Below are 18,428 nucleotides of genomic sequence, written 5' to 3' on the forward strand. Positions count from 1 at the left end.
ACCCCCGCTTTACTTGCTTCTAACCTTTGACATTTCTAATATTTGCCGGTTCTGAAGAAGGGTCACTGAGCCGAAATGTTAACTCTGCCTCTGTCTCCACAGATGCTGCCAGTCGTGCTGAGTATTTCCAGAATTTCTTGTTTTTTTTCAGATTTCCAGCATCCACAGTATTTTGCTTTTATTCATGTATATTCTTCCTCAGTTCGATATGAAGGAGGGCTTTGATATTGAGCGGAGCCGCAGTGCATCTCATTTTCAACGCCACCTTGTTAGTGTTCCTGTTACTTGCCGAATGAAGAACAAAATAAAATAATAATTTGGCAGGTCTGCCTGTTTCCTTAGCTTCAGTTACAGAATCAGCCGTGTCCGTCTTTCAGGGAGGCAAAGTACTCCTAGCGGCTCTGCGTGACGCTGAATAGTTATGTTAATCTGCATCAATAAATCCAGGTATGTCTCTGTTACTGACTGAACAAAACGCTAATAAATCTGTGAGCGACTGTCATAACTTAAATAACTTTTTCCCCTCTGCGTGTCATGAACCTTCACCCCTTGTCATAATTGCGGCTGCATGTTAAGAGCTGGGTTATCAAGGTGCTTAAGACACCAAGAATCTGCTGCAGCAGTGGTTAAATTGAAAAGGATTTTTGCCCCTTTTACCCAAGAAGAAATGTTCAGGAGGAGCAATTTCCCCCAACTTGTTTCCACCGGAGATTCATCATTGCAACTCAAAGAAAGTTTCAGTCACTTGGCTGTTCTGTCAGAGCTGCTCGGAGGTTCAGTGACCCGGATATCATGTGCCTACGTTTTGCTGAGCCGGTGCTTGGTTGATGGGGAGATTTGGCCCGGGTTGTGCTATTTTACCTCCCCGAGATGGCCAGTAACCTGTTGATTGAGGCAGCAGACGCCACTTGCTGCTGACAGCGAGTAATTGGACAGTGCGGGTCAAAATATTGCAGCGTGCCCCTGTCTCAACGACTGTGGAGCTGGTGAAAGTGAATTGCTGATGTGCTTTTGCCTCGTCTGAAATGAGACTAAGATTCGCTCTTACTTCGCAAGCTCGTGTTGCAGGTTTCTATTCTAATCTGAGCCAAATAAAGTGTCACTGCTCGGTTTTGAGGAACTTTCTGCAGCATCAGGACTAGAAAAAGGAGCGAGTGCAAGGCATTGTGCACACAATGTGCAAGAGAAAGAGGGCTTTGAGAAATTGTGTTGTGTTCATGGGGAATGTCAATGATTGAATATTTCTTGCGAAGAAGTTTGGGTTTGTTTTGAAAATGTTTCTGCCCGGTTTCGAACTGGGGACTTTTTGCGAGTGAGGCAAACGTGATCACCACTACACTACAGAAACTCAACACACTTACAGCGCTGAGGAAGCTGCAAGTATTGTTAAACTATACAGTCTTAATCGATTTGTGGTGTTTGTTTCATTCAAATGCAATTCCACTGTGACATTTCGCAAGGCTGCAGAGGTATTGACCCAGCCATGGCCGATCAGCAGTGCACAACACATCGCCAGTCCATTCAGGCCATCGTACCATGGCAGTTTTATGAAAGACTTGCCATTTGGGCCCACTTCCTTAGCTCTGCTTTTCTTTGCCTCTCCTTTCATGCAATTATCCAATTCCCTTTTTTTAAAACTCTCCCTGAAGAAACTAAGTTTGTAAGAGGTGCAGCAGCTGCTGCAGTGTTCATGCACAGTGTGCCATCATTGACAAAGATTCCCTTCCCCAACCACACCAAGACATCCACTTGGGATACTTGCCAAGTTCTGGATTTCATTTCTCATTATTTACTGATTGCACTGACACATATTTGTGTTTTTAAACTCTTTATTTTGATCAAATGGGTCCTTATTTTGCTGAGATGCTACATACAATGTGATTACCCTCGCAGTAGAATGCGTAACAGAGGCAGTTATATAATGGGGGCGAAGCTCCACTGCAGCCATATAATGTCCTGGTTGGACCCCACCTGCAGTCCTCTGCATAGTCTGGGCATGCCAATTTATATAGTATACAAATTGGCCTTGGTATACAGGGCAGTTCAGATCCAGCAGAATGTTTGCAGAGTTCAAATGGTTAGATTAGGAAGCCATGTCCCCTCTTCCACAGAGACAGCTGTTGGTTTCCACCTGGTGCCTCACTTGTTTCTGAATTTCAAGGTGTAGAATGAAATCAAGCAACGTAACCCAAGTTTGCAATGCATTCCACGCAATCATCAAACACATCATTCCTGTCTTCCTCACCTTAGCTGCACAGCCCTCGAAACGTTGCAATCCATGTAACACAGTATTTGTTCCAGGTTTAGGCTTTCAGTAGGATTATAATAATATCTGTGCCCTCATCTTGAAATGAGATTCTCAGCAATATCCAACACAAATTGAATTGCATAGATGACAGGCAAATATAGGAAAACAGGTCAGTATGCAACACAATTCCATGGTGCCCATTTTCAGATGCACAATAGTCATCTTTTCCAGCAAATGAAAGAATTTTTCAGTGAATCATTTGCAAAGTCAGAGTTAATGGCATTTGTGCTTTTCTTTCTTCTTGTTTTGCAACATACTGGCGCCTAAAACCAATTCATGTATATTCATGTTTATTAGGGAGACCAAACGCAGACTGGGTGACCGCTTTGCGGAATACGTCGGCTCAGTCCGCAAGCAGGACCCTGAGCTTCCGGTTGCTTGCCATTTCAGACTGCCCACTGATCTCATGCTCACATCTCTATCCTGGGATTGCCTCAGTGTTCCAGTGAACATCAACACAAGCTCGAAAAACAGCATCCCGTTGACCGATTAGTTTAGTTTGGTGATACAGCAGTGAAACAGGCCCTTCGGCCCACCGAGTCTGTGCTGACCATCGACCACCCATTTATACTAATCCGACACGAATTCCATATTCCTACCACATCCCCACCTTCCCTATATTTCCCTACCACCTCCCTATACGAGGGGCAATTTATAATGGCCAATTAACCTATCAACCGGCCAGTCTTTGGCATGTGGGAGGAAACCGGAGCACCCAGAGGAATCCCAGGCAGACACAGGGAGAACTTGCAAATACCACGCAGGCAGTGCCCAGAATTGAAAGCGGGTCGCTGAAGCTGTGAGGCTGCGGTGTGAACCACTGCACACGAGAGCGTGCCGGACTGAATATTGAGTTCAATAGTTCCAGAGCATGACGGGGCCCCCATTTTACTTTCATTTTTTGTTATTTTTCATTTTTACATTATTTACATTTTTTTGTATGTTTATTTTATTTCATCTTAGTTTGTTCAGTTTGCTTACCCACTGTTTTTTTTCCTGTTTGTACTTGCTGCTGTTCAATTTTCAGTCCATTAACAGTCCTCTCTGTACTAATGCTTTCTCTTTCAACACACCATTAACATATTGTTTGCCTTTGCTCCATGACCTTCTGGTCAGCTATTCTGTGGCCTTGTCCAATCTACACCTTCTCCTTTGTTATCTCTTGCTCCACCCCCGCTTTACTTGCTTCTAACCTTTGACATTTCTAATATTTGCCAGTTCTGAAGAAGGGTCACTGAGCCGAAATGTTAACTCTGCTTCTGTCTTCACAGATGCTGCCAGTCGTGCTGAGTATAACCAGAATTTCTTGTTTTTTTTCAGATTTCCAGCATCCACAGTATTTTGCTTTTATTCATGTATATTCTTCCTCAGTTCAATATGAAGGAGCGCTTTGATATTGAGCGGAGCCGCAGTGCATCTCATTTTCAACGCCACCTTGTTAGTGTTCCTGTTACTTGCCGAATGAAGAACAAAATAAAATGATAATTTGGCAGGTCTGCCTGTTTCCTTAGCTTCAGTTACAGAATCAGCTGTGTCCGTCTTTAAGGGAGGCAAAGTACTCCTCGCTGCTCTGCGTGACGCTGAATAGTTATGTTAATCTGCATCAATAAATCCAGGTATGTCTCTGTTACAGACTGAACAAAACGCTAATAAATCTGTGAGCGACTGTCATAACTTAAATAACTTTTTCCCCTCTGCATGTCATGAACCTTTACCCCTTGTCATAATTGCGGCTGCATGTTCAGAGCTGGGTTATCAAGGTGCTGAAGACACCAAGAATCTTCTGCAGCAGTGGTTTAATTGAAAAGGATTTTTGCCCCTTTTACCCAAGAAGAAATGTTCAGGAGGAGCAATTTCCCCCAACTTGTTTCCACAGGAGATTCATCATTGCAACTCAAAGAAAGTTTCAGTCACTTGGGTGTTCTGTCAGAGCTGCTCGGAGGTTCAGTGACCCGGATATCATGTGCCTACAATTTGCTGAGCCGGTGCTTGGTTGATGGGGAGATTTGGCCCGGGTTGTGCTATTTTACCTCCCCGAGATGGCCAGTAACCTGTTGATTGAGGCAGCAGACGCCACTTGCTGCTGACAGCGAGTAATTGGACAGTGCGGGTCAAAATATTGCAGCGTGCCCCTGTCTCAACGACTGTGGAGCTGGTGAAAGTGAATTGCTGATGTGCTTTTGCCTCGTCTGAAATGAGACTAAGATTCGCTGTTCCTTCGCAAGCTCGTGTTGCAGGTTTCTATTCTAATCTGAGCCAAATAAAGTGTCACTGCTCGGTTTTGAGGAACTTTCTGCAGCATCAGGAGCGAGTGCAAGGCATTGTGCACACAATGTGCAAGAGAAAGAGGGCTTTGAGAAATTGTGTTGTGTTCATGGGGAATGTCAATGATTGCATATTTCTTGCGAAGAAGTTTGGGTTCGTTTTGAAAATGTTTCTGCCCAGTTTCGAACTGGGGACTTTTTGCGAGTGAGGCAAACGTGATCACCACTACACTACAGAAACTCAACACGCTTAAAGCGCTGAGGAAGCTGCAAGTATTGTTAAACTATACAGTCTTAATCGATTTGTGGTGCTTGTTTCATTCAAATGCAATTCCACCGTGACATTTCGCAAGGCTGCAGAGGTATTGACCCAGCCATGGACGATCAGCAGTGCACAACACATCGCCAGTCCATTCAGGCCATCGGACCATGGCAGTTTTATGAAAGACTTGCCATTTGGGCCCACTTCCTTAGCTCTGCTTTTCTTTGCCTCTCCTTTCATGCAATTATCCAATTCCCTTTTTTTAAAACTCTCCCTTAAGAAACTAAGTTTGTAAGAGGTGCAGCAGCTGCTGCAGTGTTAATGCACAGTGTGCCATCATTGACAAAGATTCCCTTCCTCAACCACACCAAGACATCCACTTGGGATTCTTGCCAACTTCTGGATTTCATTTCTCATTATTTACTGATTGCACTGACATATATTTGTGTTTTTAAACTCTTTATTTTGATCAAATGAGTCCTTATTTTGCTGAGATGCTACATACAATGTGATTACCCTCGCAGTAGAATGCGTAACAGAGGCAGTTATATAATGGGGGCGAAGCTTCACTGCAGCTATATAATGTCCTGGTTGGACCCCACCTGGAGTCCTCTGCATAGTCTGGGCATGCCAATTTATATAGTATACAAATTGGCCTTGGTATACAGGGCAGTTCAGATCCAGCAGAATGTTTGCAGAGTTCAAATGGTTAGATTAGGAAGCCATGTCCCCTCTTCCACAGAGACAGCTGTTGGTTTCCACCTGGTGCCTCACTTGTTTCTGAATTTCAAGGTGTAGAATGAAATCAAGCAACGTAACCCAAGTTTGCAATGCATTCCACGCAATCATCAAACACATCATTCCTGTCTTCCTCACCTTAGCTGCACAGCCCTCGAAACGTTGCAATCCATGTAACACAGTATTTGTTCCAGGTTTAGGCTTTCAGTAGGATTATAATAATATCTGTGCCCTCATCTTGAAATGAGATTCTCAGCAATATCCAACACAAATTGAATTGCATAGATGACAGGCAAATATAGGAAAACAGGTCAGTATGCAACACAATTCCATGGTGCCCATTTTCAGATGCACAATAGTCATCTTTTCCAGCAAATGAAAGAATTTTTCAGTGAATCATTTGCAAAGTCAGAGTTAATGGCATTTGTGCTTTTCTTTCTTCTTGTTTTGCAACATACTGGCGCCTGAATCCAATTCATGTATATTCATGTTTATTGGGGAGACCAAACGCAGACTGGGTGACCGCTTTGCGGAATACGTCGGCTCAGTCCGCAAGCAGGACCCTGAGCTTCCGGTTGCTTGCCATTTCAAGACTGCCCACTGCTCTCATGCTCACATCTCTATCCTGGGATTGCCTCAGTGTTCCAGTGAACATCAACACAAGCTCGAAAAACAGCATCCCGTTGAACGATTAGTTTAGTTTGGTGATACAGCAGTGAAACAGGCCCTTCGGCCCACCGAGTCTGTGCTGACCATCGACCACCCATTTATACTAATCTGACACGAATTCCATATTCATACCACATCCCCACCTTCCCTATATTTCCCTACCACCTCCCTATACGAGGGGCAATTTATAATGGCCAATTAACCTATCAAGCAGCCAGTCTTTGGCATGTGGGAGGAAACCGGAGCACCCAGAGGAATCCCACGCAGACACAGGGAGAACTTGCAAACACCACGCAGGCAGTGCCCAGAATTGAAAGCGGGTCGCTGAAGCTGTGAGGCTGCGGTGTGAACCACTGCACACGAGAGCGTGCCGGACTGAATATTGAGTTCAATAATTCCAGAGCATGACGGGGCCCCCATTTTACTTTCATTTTTTGTTATTTTTCATTTTTACATTTTTTACATTTTTTTGTATGTTTATTTTATTTCATCTTAGTTTGTTCAGTTTGCTTACCCACTGTTTTTTTTTTCCTGTTTGTACTTGCTGCTGTTCAATTTTCAGTGCATTAACAGTCCTCTCTGTACTAATGCTTTGTCTTTCAACACACCATTAACATATTGTTTGCCTTTGCTCCATGACCTTCTGGTCAGCTATTCTGTGGCCTTGTCCAATCTACACCTTCTCCTTTGTTATCTCTTGCTCCACCCCCGCTTTACTTGCTTCTAACCTTTGACATTTCTAATATTTGCCGGTTCTGAAGAAGGGTCACTGAGCCGAAATGTTAACTCTGCCTCTGTCTCCACAGATGCTGCCAGTCGTGCTGAGTATTTCCAGAATTTCTTGTTTTTTTTCAGATTTCCAGCATCCACAGTATTTTGCTTTTATTCATGTATATTCTTCCTCAGTTCGATATGAAGGAGCGCTTTGATATTGAGCGGAGCCGCAGTGCATCTCATTTTCAACGCCACCTTGTTAGTGTTCCTGTTACTTGCCGAATGAAGAACAAAATAAAATAATAATTTGGCAGGTCTGCCTGTTTCCTTAGCTTCAGTTACAGAATCAGCCGTGTCCGTCTTTCAGGGAGGCAAAGTACTCCTAGCGGCTCTGCGTGACGCTGAATAGTTATGTTAATCTGCATCAATAAATCCAGGTATGTCTCTGTTACTGACTGAACAAAACGCTAATAAATCTGTGAGCGACTGTCATAACTTAAATAACTTTTTCCCCTCTGCGTGTCATGAACCTTCACCCCTTGTCATAATTGCGGCTGCATGTTAAGAGCTGGGTTATCAAGGTGCTTAAGACACCAAGAATCTGCTGCAGCAGTGGTTAAATTGAAAAGGATTTTTGCCCCTTTTACCCAAGAAGAAATGTTCAGGAGGAGCAATTTCCCCCAACTTGTTTCCACCGGAGATTCATCATTGCAACTCAAAGAAAGTTTCAGTCACTTGGCTGTTCTGTCAGAGCTGCTCGGAGGTTCAGTGACCCGGATATCATGTGCCTACGTTTTGCTGAGCCGGTGCTTGGTTGATGGGGAGATTTGGCCCGGGTTGTGCTATTTTACCTCCCCGAGATGGCCAGTAACCTGTTGATTGAGGCAGCAGACGCCACTTGCTGCTGACAGCGAGTAATTGGACAGTGCGGGTCAAAATATTGCAGCGTGCCCCTGTCTCAACGACTGTGGAGCTGGTGAAAGTGAATTGCTGATGTGCTTTTGCCTCGTCTGAAATGAGACTAAGATTCGCTCTTACTTCGCAAGCTCGTGTTGCAGGTTTCTATTCTAATCTGAGCCAAATAAAGTGTCACTGCTCGGTTTTGAGGAACTTTCTGCAGCATCAGGACTAGAAAAAGGAGCGAGTGCAAGGCATTGTGCACACAATGTGCAAGAGAAAGAGGGCTTTGAGAAATTGTGTTGTGTTCATGGGGAATGTCAATGATTGAATATTTCTTGCGAAGAAGTTTGGGTTTGTTTTGAAAATGTTTCTGCCCGGTTTCGAACTGGGGACTTTTTGCGAGTGAGGCAAACGTGATCACCACTACACTACAGAAACTCAACACACTTACAGCGCTGAGGAAGCTGCAAGTATTGTTAAACTATACAGTCTTAATCGATTTGTGGTGTTTGTTTCATTCAAATGCAATTCCACTGTGACATTTCGCAAGGCTGCAGAGGTATTGACCCAGCCATGGCCGATCAGCAGTGCACAACACATCGCCAGTCCATTCAGGCCATCGTACCATGGCAGTTTTATGAAAGACTTGCCATTTGGGCCCACTTCCTTAGCTCTGCTTTTCTTTGCCTCTCCTTTCATGCAATTATCCAATTCCCTTTTTTTAAAACTCTCCCTGAAGAAACTAAGTTTGTAAGAGGTGCAGCAGCTGCTGCAGTGTTCATGCACAGTGTGCCATCATTGACAAAGATTCCCTTCCCCAACCACACCAAGACATCCACTTGGGATACTTGCCAAGTTCTGGATTTCATTTCTCATTATTTACTGATTGCACTGACACATATTTGTGTTTTTAAACTCTTTATTTTGATCAAATGGGTCCTTATTTTGCTGAGATGCTACATACAATGTGATTACCCTCGCAGTAGAATGCGTAACAGAGGCAGTTATATAATGGGGGCGAAGCTCCACTGCAGCCATATAATGTCCTGGTTGGACCCCACCTGCAGTCCTCTGCATAGTCTGGGCATGCCAATTTATATAGTATACAAATTGGCCTTGGTATACAGGGCAGTTCAGATCCAGCAGAATGTTTGCAGAGTTCAAATGGTTAGATTAGGAAGCCATGTCCCCTCTTCCACAGAGACAGCTGTTGGTTTCCACCTGGTGCCTCACTTGTTTCTGAATTTCAAGGTGTAGAATGAAATCAAGCAACGTAACCCAAGTTTGCAATGCATTCCACGCAATCATCAAACACATCATTCCTGTCTTCCTCACCTTAGCTGCACAGCCCTCGAAACGTTGCAATCCATGTAACACAGTATTTGTTCCAGGTTTAGGCTTTCAGTAGGATTATAATAATATCTGTGCCCTCATCTTGAAATGAGATTCTCAGCAATATCCAACACAAATTGAATTGCATAGATGACAGGCAAATATAGGAAAACAGGTCAGTATGCAACACAATTCCATGGTGCCCATTTTCAGATGCACAATAGTCATCTTTTCCAGCAAATGAAAGAATTTTTCAGTGAATCATTTGCAAAGTCAGAGTTAATGGCATTTGTGCTTTTCTTTCTTCTTGTTTTGCAACATACTGGCGCCTAAAACCAATTCATGTATATTCATGTTTATTGGGGAGACCAAACGCAGACTGGGTGACCGCTTTGCGGAATACGTCGGCTCAGTCCGCAAGCAGGACCCTGAGCTTCCGGTTGCTTGCCATTTCAGACTGCCCACTGATCTCATGCTCACATCTCTATCCTGGGATTGCCTCAGTGTTCCAGTGAACATCAACACAAGCTCGAAAAACAGCATCCCGTTGACCGATTAGTTTAGTTTGGTGATACAGCAGTGAAACAGGCCCTTCGGCCCACCGAGTCTGTGCTGACCATCGACCACCCATTTATACTAATCCGACACGAATTCCATATTCCTACCACATCCCCACCTTCCCTATATTTCCCTACCACCTCCCTATACGAGGGGCAATTTATAATGGCCAATTAACCTATCAACCGGCCAGTCTTTGGCATGTGGGAGGAAACCGGAGCACCCAGAGGAATCCCAGGCAGACACAGGGAGAACTTGCAAATACCACGCAGGCAGTGCCCAGAATTGAAAGCGGGTCGCTGAAGCTGTGAGGCTGCGGTGTGAACCACTGCACACGAGAGCGTGCCGGACTGAATATTGAGTTCAATAGTTCCAGAGCATGACGGGGCCCCCATTTTACTTTCATTTTTTGTTATTTTTCATTTTTACATTATTTACATTTTTTTGTATGTTTATTTTATTTCATCTTAGTTTGTTCAGTTTGCTTACCCACTGTTTTTTTTCCTGTTTGTACTTGCTGCTGTTCAATTTTCAGTCCATTAACAGTCCTCTCTGTACTAATGCTTTCTCTTTCAACACACCATTAACATATTGTTTGCCTTTGCTCCATGACCTTCTGGTCAGCTATTCTGTGGCCTTGTCCAATCTACACCTTCTCCTTTGTTATCTCTTGCTCCACCCCCGCTTTACTTGCTTCTAACCTTTGACATTTCTAATATTTGCCAGTTCTGAAGAAGGGTCACTGAGCCGAAATGTTAACTCTGCTTCTGTCTTCACAGATGCTGCCAGTCGTGCTGAGTATAACCAGAATTTCTTGTTTTTTTTCAGATTTCCAGCATCCACAGTATTTTGCTTTTATTCATGTATATTCTTCCTCAGTTCAATATGAAGGAGCGCTTTGATATTGAGCGGAGCCGCAGTGCATCTCATTTTCAACGCCACCTTGTTAGTGTTCCTGTTACTTGCCGAATGAAGAACAAAATAAAATGATAATTTGGCAGGTCTGCCTGTTTCCTTAGCTTCAGTTACAGAATCAGCTGTGTCCGTCTTTAAGGGAGGCAAAGTACTCCTCGCTGCTCTGCGTGACGCTGAATAGTTATGTTAATCTGCATCAATAAATCCAGGTATGTCTCTGTTACAGACTGAACAAAACGCTAATAAATCTGTGAGCGACTGTCATAACTTAAATAACTTTTTCCCCTCTGCATGTCATGAACCTTTACCCCTTGTCATAATTGCGGCTGCATGTTCAGAGCTGGGTTATCAAGGTGCTGAAGACACCAAGAATCTTCTGCAGCAGTGGTTTAATTGAAAAGGATTTTTGCCCCTTTTACCCAAGAAGAAATGTTCAGGAGGAGCAATTTCCCCCAACTTGTTTCCACAGGAGATTCATCATTGCAACTCAAAGAAAGTTTCAGTCACTTGGGTGTTCTGTCAGAGCTGCTCGGAGGTTCAGTGACCCGGATATCATGTGCCTACAATTTGCTGAGCCGGTGCTTGGTTGATGGGGAGATTTGGCCCGGGTTGTGCTATTTTACCTCCCCGAGATGGCCAGTAACCTGTTGATTGAGGCAGCAGACGCCACTTGCTGCTGACAGCGAGTAATTGGACAGTGCGGGTCAAAATATTGCAGCGTGCCCCTGTCTCAACGACTGTGGAGCTGGTGAAAGTGAATTGCTGATGTGCTTTTGCCTCGTCTGAAATGAGACTAAGATTCGCTGTTCCTTCGCAAGCTCGTGTTGCAGGTTTCTATTCTAATCTGAGCCAAATAAAGTGTCACTGCTCGGTTTTGAGGAACTTTCTGCAGCATCAGGAGCGAGTGCAAGGCATTGTGCACACAATGTGCAAGAGAAAGAGGGCTTTGAGAAATTGTGTTGTGTTCATGGGGAATGTCAATGATTGCATATTTCTTGCGAAGAAGTTTGGGTTCGTTTTGAAAATGTTTCTGCCCAGTTTCGAACTGGGGACTTTTTGCGAGTGAGGCAAACGTGATCACCACTACACTACAGAAACTCAACACACTTAAAGCGCTGAGGAAGCTGCAAGTATTGTTAAACTATACAGTCTTAATCGATTTGTGGTGCTTGTTTCATTCAAATGCAATTCCACCGTGACATTTCGCAAGGCTGCAGAGGTATTGACCCAGCCATGGACGATCAGCAGTGCACAACACATCGCCAGTCCATTCAGGCCATCGGACCATGGCAGTTTTATGAAAGACTTGCCATTTGGGCCCACTTCCTTAGCTCTGCTTTTCTTTGCCTCTCCTTTCATGCAATTATCCAATTCCCTTTTTTTAAAACTCTCCCTTAAGAAACTAAGTTTGTAAGAGGTGCAGCAGCTGCTGCAGTGTTAATGCACAGTGTGCCATCATTGACAAAGATTCCCTTCCTCAACCACACCAAGACATCCACTTGGGATTCTTGCCAACTTCTGGATTTCATTTCTCATTATTTACTGATTGCACTGACATATATTTGTGTTTTTAAACTCTTTATTTTGATCAAATGAGTCCTTATTTTGCTGAGATGCTACATACAATGTGATTACCCTCGCAGTAGAATGCGTAACAGAGGCAGTTATATAATGGGGGCGAAGCTTCACTGCAGCTATATAATGTCCTGGTTGGACCCCACCTGGAGTCCTCTGCATAGTCTGGGCATGCCAATTTATATAGTATACAAATTGGCCTTGGTATACAGGGCAGTTCAGATCCAGCAGAATGTTTGCAGAGTTCAAATGGTTAGATTAGGAAGCCATGTCCCCTCTTCCACAGAGACAGCTGTTGGTTTCCACCTGGTGCCTCACTTGTTTCTGAATTTCAAGGTGTAGAATGAAATCAAGCAACGTAACCCAAGTTTGCAATGCATTCCACGCAATCATCAAACACATCATTCCTGTCTTCCTCACCTTAGCTGCACAGCCCTCGAAACGTTGCAATCCATGTAACACAGTATTTGTTCCAGGTTTAGGCTTTCAGTAGGATTATAATAATATCTGTGCCCTCATCTTGAAATGAGATTCTCAGCAATATCCAACACAAATTGAATTGCATAGATGACAGGCAAATATAGGAAAACAGGTCAGTATGCAACACAATTCCATGGTGCCCATTTTCAGATGCACAATAGTCATCTTTTCCAGCAAATGAAAGAATTTTTCAGTGAATCATTTGCAAAGTCAGAGTTAATGGCATTTGTGCTTTTCTTTCTTCTTGTTTTGCAACATACTGGCGCCTGAATCCAATTCATGTATATTCATGTTTATTGGGGAGACCAAACGCAGACTGGGTGACCGCTTTGCGGAATACGTCGGCTCAGTCCGCAAGCAGGACCCTGAGCTTCCGGTTGCTTGCCATTTCAAGACTGCCCACTGCTCTCATGCTCACATCTCTATCCTGGGATTGCCTCAGTGTTCCAGTGAACATCAACACAAGCTCGAAAAACAGCATCCCGTTGAACGATTAGTTTAGTTTGGTGATACAGCAGTGAAACAGGCCCTTCGGCCCACCGAGTCTGTGCTGACCATCGACCACCCATTTATACTAATCTGACACGAATTCCATATTCATACCACATCCCCACCTTCCCTATATTTCCCTACCACCTCCCTATACGAGGGGCAATTTATAATGGCCAATTAACCTATCAAGCAGCCAGTCTTTGGCATGTGGGAGGAAACCGGAGCACCCAGAGGAATCCCACGCAGACACAGGGAGAACTTGCAAACACCACGCAGGCAGTGCCCAGAATTGAAAGCGGGTCGCTGAAGCTGTGAGGCTGCGGTGTGAACCACTGCACACGAGAGCGTGCCGGACTGAATATTGAGTTCAATAATTCCAGAGCATGACGGGGCCCCCATTTTACTTGCATTTTTTGTTATTTTTCATTTTTACATTTTTTACATTTTTTTGTATGTTTATTTTATTTCATCTTAGTTTGTTCAGTTTGCTTACCCACTGTTTTTTTTTTCCTGTTTGTACTTGCTGCTGTTCAATTTTCAGTGCATTAACAGTCCTCTCTGTACTAATGCTTTCTCTTTCAACACACCATTAACATATTGTTTGCCTTTGCTCCATGACCTTCTGGTCAGCTATTCTGTGGCCTTGTCCAATCTACACCTTCTCCTTTGTTATCTCTTGCTCCACCCCCGCTTTACTTGCTTCTAACCTTTGACATTTCTAATATTTGCCAGTTCTGAAGAAGGGTCACTGAGCCGAAATGTTAACTCTGCCTCTGTCTCCACAGATGCTGCCAGTCGTGCTGAGTATTTCCAGAATTTCTTGTTTTTTTTCAGATTTCCAGCATCCACAGTATTTTGCTTTTATTCATGTATATTCTTCCTCAGTTCGATATGAAGGAGCGCTTTGATATTGAGCGGAGCCGCAGTGCCTCTCATTTTCAACGCCACCTTGTTAGTGTTCCTGTTACTTGCCGAATGAAGAACAAAATAAAATAATAATTTGGCAGGTCTGCCTGTTTCCTTAGCTTCAGTTACAGAATCAGCCGTGTCCGTCTTTCAGGGAGGCAAAGTACTCCTAGCGGCTCTGCGTGACGCTGAATAGTTATGTTAATCTGCATCAATAAATCCAGGTATGTCTCTGTTACTGACTGAACAAAACGCTAATAAATCTGTGAGCGACTGTCATAACTTAAATAACTTTTTCCCCTCTGCGTGTCATGAACCTTCACCCCTTGTCATAATTGCGGCTGCATGTTAAGAGCTGGGTTATCAAGGTGCTTAAGACACCAAGAATCTGCTGCAGCAGTGGTTAAATTGAAAAGGATTTTTGCCCCTTTTACCCAAGAAGAAATGTTCAGGAGGAGCAATTTCCCCCAACTTGTTTCCACCGGAGATTCATCATTGCAACTCAAAGAAAGTTTCAGTCACTTGGCTGTTCTGTCAGAGCTGCTCGGAGGTTCAGTGACCCGGATATCATGTGCCTACGTTTTGCTGAGCCGGTGCTTGGTTGATGGGGAGATTTGGCCCGGGTTGTGCTATTTTACCTCCCCGAGATGGCCAGTAACCTGTTGATTGAGGCAGCAGACGCCACTTGCTGCTGACAGCGAGTAATTGGACAGTGCGGGTCAAAATATTGCAGCGTGCCCCTGTCTCAACGACTGTGGAGCTGGTGAAAGTGAATTGCTGATGTGCTTTTGCCTCGTCTGAAATGAGACTAAGATTCGCTCTTACTTCGCAAGCTCGTGTTGCAGGTTTCTATTCTAATCTGAGCCAAATAAAGTGTCACTGCTCGGTTTTGAGGAACTTTCTGCAGCATCAGGACTAGAAAGAGGAGCGAGTGCAAGGCATTGTGCACACAATGTGCAAGAGAAAGAGGGCTTTGAGAAATTGTGTTGTGTTCATGGGGAATGTCAATGATTGCATATTTCTTGCGAAGAAGTCTGGGTTGGTTTTGAAAATGTTTCTGCCCAGTTTCGAACTGGGGACTTTTTGCCTATGAAGTAAACGTGATCACCACTACACTACAGAAACTCAACACACTGGTGGCGTTGAGGAAGCTGCAAGTATTGTTAAACAATACAGTCTTAATCGATTTGTGGTGCTTGTTTCATTGAAATGCAATTCCACTGTGACATTTCGCAAGGCTGCAGAGGTATTGACCCAGCCATGGACGATCAGCAGTGCACAACACATCGCCAGTCCATTCAGGCCATCGTACCATGGCAGTTTTATGAAAGACTTGCCATTTGGGCCCACTTCCTTAGCTCTGCTTTTGTTTGCCTCTCCTTTCATGCAATTATCCAATTCCCTTTTTTTAAAACTCTCCCTTAAGAAACTAAGTTTGTAAGAGGTGCAGCAGCTGCTGCAGTGTTAATGCACAGTGTGCCATCATTGACAAAGATTCCCTTCCCCAACCACACCAAGACATCCACTTGGGATTCTTGCCAACTTCTGGATTTCATTTCTCATTATTTACTGATTGCACTGACATATATTTGTGTTTTTAAACTCTTTATTTTGATCAAATGAGTCCTTATTTTGCTGAGATGCTACATACAATGTGATTACCCTCGCAGTAGAATGCGTAACAGAGGCAGTTATATAATGGGGGCGAAGCTTCACTGCAGCTATATAATGTCCTGGTTGGACCCCACCCGGAGTCCTCTGCATAGTCTGGGCATGCCAATTTATATAGTATACAAATTGGCCTTGGTATACAGGGCAGTTCAGATCCAGCAGAATGTTTGCAGAGTTCAAATGGTTAGATTAGGAAGCCATGTCCCCTCTTCCACAGAGACAGCTGTTGGTTTCCACCTGGTGCCTCACTTGTTTCTGAATTTCAAGGTGTAGAATGAAATCAAGCAACGTAACCCAAGTTTGCAATGCATTCCACGCAATCATCAAACACATCATTCCTGTCTTCCTCACCTTAGCTGCACAGCCCTCGAAACGTTGCAATCCATGTAACACAGTATTTGTTCCAGGTTTAGGCTTTCAGCCGTATTATAATAATATCTGTGCCCTCATCTTGAAATGAGATTCTCAGCAATATCCAACACAAATTGAATTGCATAGATGACAGGCAAATATAGGAAAACAGGTCAGTATGCAACACAATTCCATGGTGCCCATTTTCAGATGCACAATAGTCATCTTTTCCAGCAAATGAAAGAATTTTTCAGTGAATCATTTGCAAAGTCAGAGTTAATGGCATTTGTGCTTTTCTTTCTTCTTGTTTTGCAACATACTGGCGCCTAAATCCAATTCATGTATATTCATGTTTATTGGGGAGACCAAACGCAGACTGGGTGACCGCTTTGCGGAATACGTCGGCTCAGTCCGCAAGCAGGACCCTGAGCTTCCGGTTGCTTACCATTTCAAGACTGCCCACTGCTCTCATGCTCACATCTCTATCCTGGGATTGCCTCAGTGTTCCAGTGAACATCAACACAAGCTCGAAAAACAGCATCCCGTTGACCGATTAGTTTAGTTTGGTGATACAGCAGTGAAACAGGCCCTTCGGCCCACCGAGTCTGTGCTGACCATCGACCACCCATTTATACTAATCCGACACGAATTCCATATTCCTACCACATCCCCACTTCCCTATATTTCCCTACCACCTCCCTATACGAGGGGCAATTTATAATGGCCAATTAACCTATCAAGCAGCCAGTCTTTGGCATGTGGGAGGAAACCGGAGCACCCAGAGGAATCCCACGCAGACACAGGGAGAACTTGCAAACACCACGCAGGCAGTGCCCAGAATTGAAAGCGGGTCGCTGGAGCTGTGAGGCTGCGGTGTGAACCACTGCACACGAGAGCGTGCCGGACTGAATATTGAGTTCAATAATTCCAGAGCATGACGGGGCCCCCATTTTACTTTCATTTTTTGTTATTTTTCATTTTTACAGTTTTTACATTTTTTTGTATGTTTATTTTATTTCATCTTAGTTTGTTCAGTTTGCTTACCCACTGTTTTTTTTCCTGTTTGTACTTGCTGCTGTTCGATTTTCAGTCCATTAACAGTCCTCTCTGTACGAATGCTTTGTCTTTCAACACACCATTAACATATTGTTTGCCTTTGCTCCATGACCTTCTGGTCAGCTATTCTGTGGCCTTGTCCAATCTACACCTTCTCCTTTGTTATCTCTTGCTCCACCCCCGCTTTACTTGCTTCTAACCTTTGACATTTCTAATATTTGCCAGTTCTGAAGAAGGGTCACTGAGCCGAAATGTTAACTCTGCTTCTGTCTCCACAGATGCTGCCAGTCGTGCTGAGTATTTCCAGAATTTCTTGTTTTTATTTCAGATTTCCAGCATCCACAGTATTTTGCTTTAATTCATGTATATTCTTCCTCGGTTCAATATGAAGGAGCGCTTTGATATTGAGCGGAGCCGCAGTGCATCTCATTTTCAACGCCACCTTGTTAGTGTTCCTGTTACTTGCCGAATGAAGAACAAAATAAAATAATAATTTGGCAGGTCTGCCTGTTTCCTTAGCTTCAGTTACAGAATCAGCCGTGTCCGTCTTTCAGGGAGGCAAAGTACTCCTAGCGGCTCTGCGTGACGCTGAATAGTTATGTTAATCTGCATCAATAAATCCAGGTATGTCTCTGTTACTGACTGAACAAAACGCTAATAAATCTGTGAGCGACTGTCATAACTTAAATAACTTTTTCCCCTCTGCGTGTCATGAACCTTCACCCCTTGTCATAATTGCGGCTGCATGTTAAGAGCTGGGTTATCAAGGTGCTTAAGACACCAAGAATCTGCTGCAGCAGTGGTTAAATTGAAAAGGATTTTTGCCCCTTTTACCCAAGAAGAAATGTTCAGGAGGAGCAATTTCCCCCAACTTGTTTCCACCGGAGATTCATCATTGCAACTCAAAGAAAGTTTCAGTCACTTGGCTGTTCTGTCAGAGCTGCTCGGAGGTTCAGTGACCCGGATATCATGTGCCTACGTTTTGCTGAGCCGGTGCTTGGTTGATGGGGAGATTTGGCCCGGGTTGTGCTATTTTACCTCCCCGAGATGGCCAGTAACCTGTTGATTGAGGCAGCAGACGCCACTTGCTGCTGACAGCGAGTAATTGGACAGTGCGGGTCAAAATATTGCAGCGTGCCCCTGTCTCAACGACTGTGGAGCTGGTGAAAGTGAATTGCTGATGTGCTTTTGCCTCGTCTGAAATGAGACTAAGATTCGCTGTTACTTAGCAAGCTCG

The 18,428-nt window shown here is 44.0% G+C and overlaps 5 non-coding genes across 5 annotated transcripts; all 5 read right to left on the minus strand.

Annotated features, from left to right (window-relative positions):
* Positions 1-1,275: 1,275 nt before the first annotated feature.
* On the minus strand, positions 1,276-1,348 carry trnav-cac (transfer RNA valine (anticodon CAC)). The gene has a single exon. It is a non-coding gene; the product is annotated as a tRNA-Val (tRNA).
* A 3,392-nt stretch (positions 1,349-4,740) lies between these two features.
* Positions 4,741-4,813, minus strand: trnav-cac (transfer RNA valine (anticodon CAC)). Its single transcript has one exon. It is a non-coding gene; the product is annotated as a tRNA-Val (tRNA).
* Positions 4,814-8,220: 3,407 nt separating this feature from the next.
* trnav-cac (transfer RNA valine (anticodon CAC)) lies at positions 8,221-8,293 on the minus strand. The gene has a single exon. It is a non-coding gene; the product is annotated as a tRNA-Val (tRNA).
* Positions 8,294-11,685: 3,392 nt separating this feature from the next.
* On the minus strand, positions 11,686-11,758 carry trnav-cac (transfer RNA valine (anticodon CAC)). Its single transcript has one exon. It is a non-coding gene; the product is annotated as a tRNA-Val (tRNA).
* Positions 11,759-15,165: 3,407 nt separating this feature from the next.
* trnam-cau (transfer RNA methionine (anticodon CAU)) lies at positions 15,166-15,238 on the minus strand. The gene has a single exon. It is a non-coding gene; the product is annotated as a tRNA-Met (tRNA).
* Between the last annotated feature and the right edge of the window lie 3,190 nt (positions 15,239-18,428).

Source organism: Heterodontus francisci, chromosome 22 (genome assembly GCF_036365525.1).
Source record: "Heterodontus francisci isolate sHetFra1 chromosome 22, sHetFra1.hap1, whole genome shotgun sequence".
Taxonomy (NCBI): Eukaryota; Metazoa; Chordata; class Chondrichthyes; order Heterodontiformes; family Heterodontidae; genus Heterodontus; species Heterodontus francisci.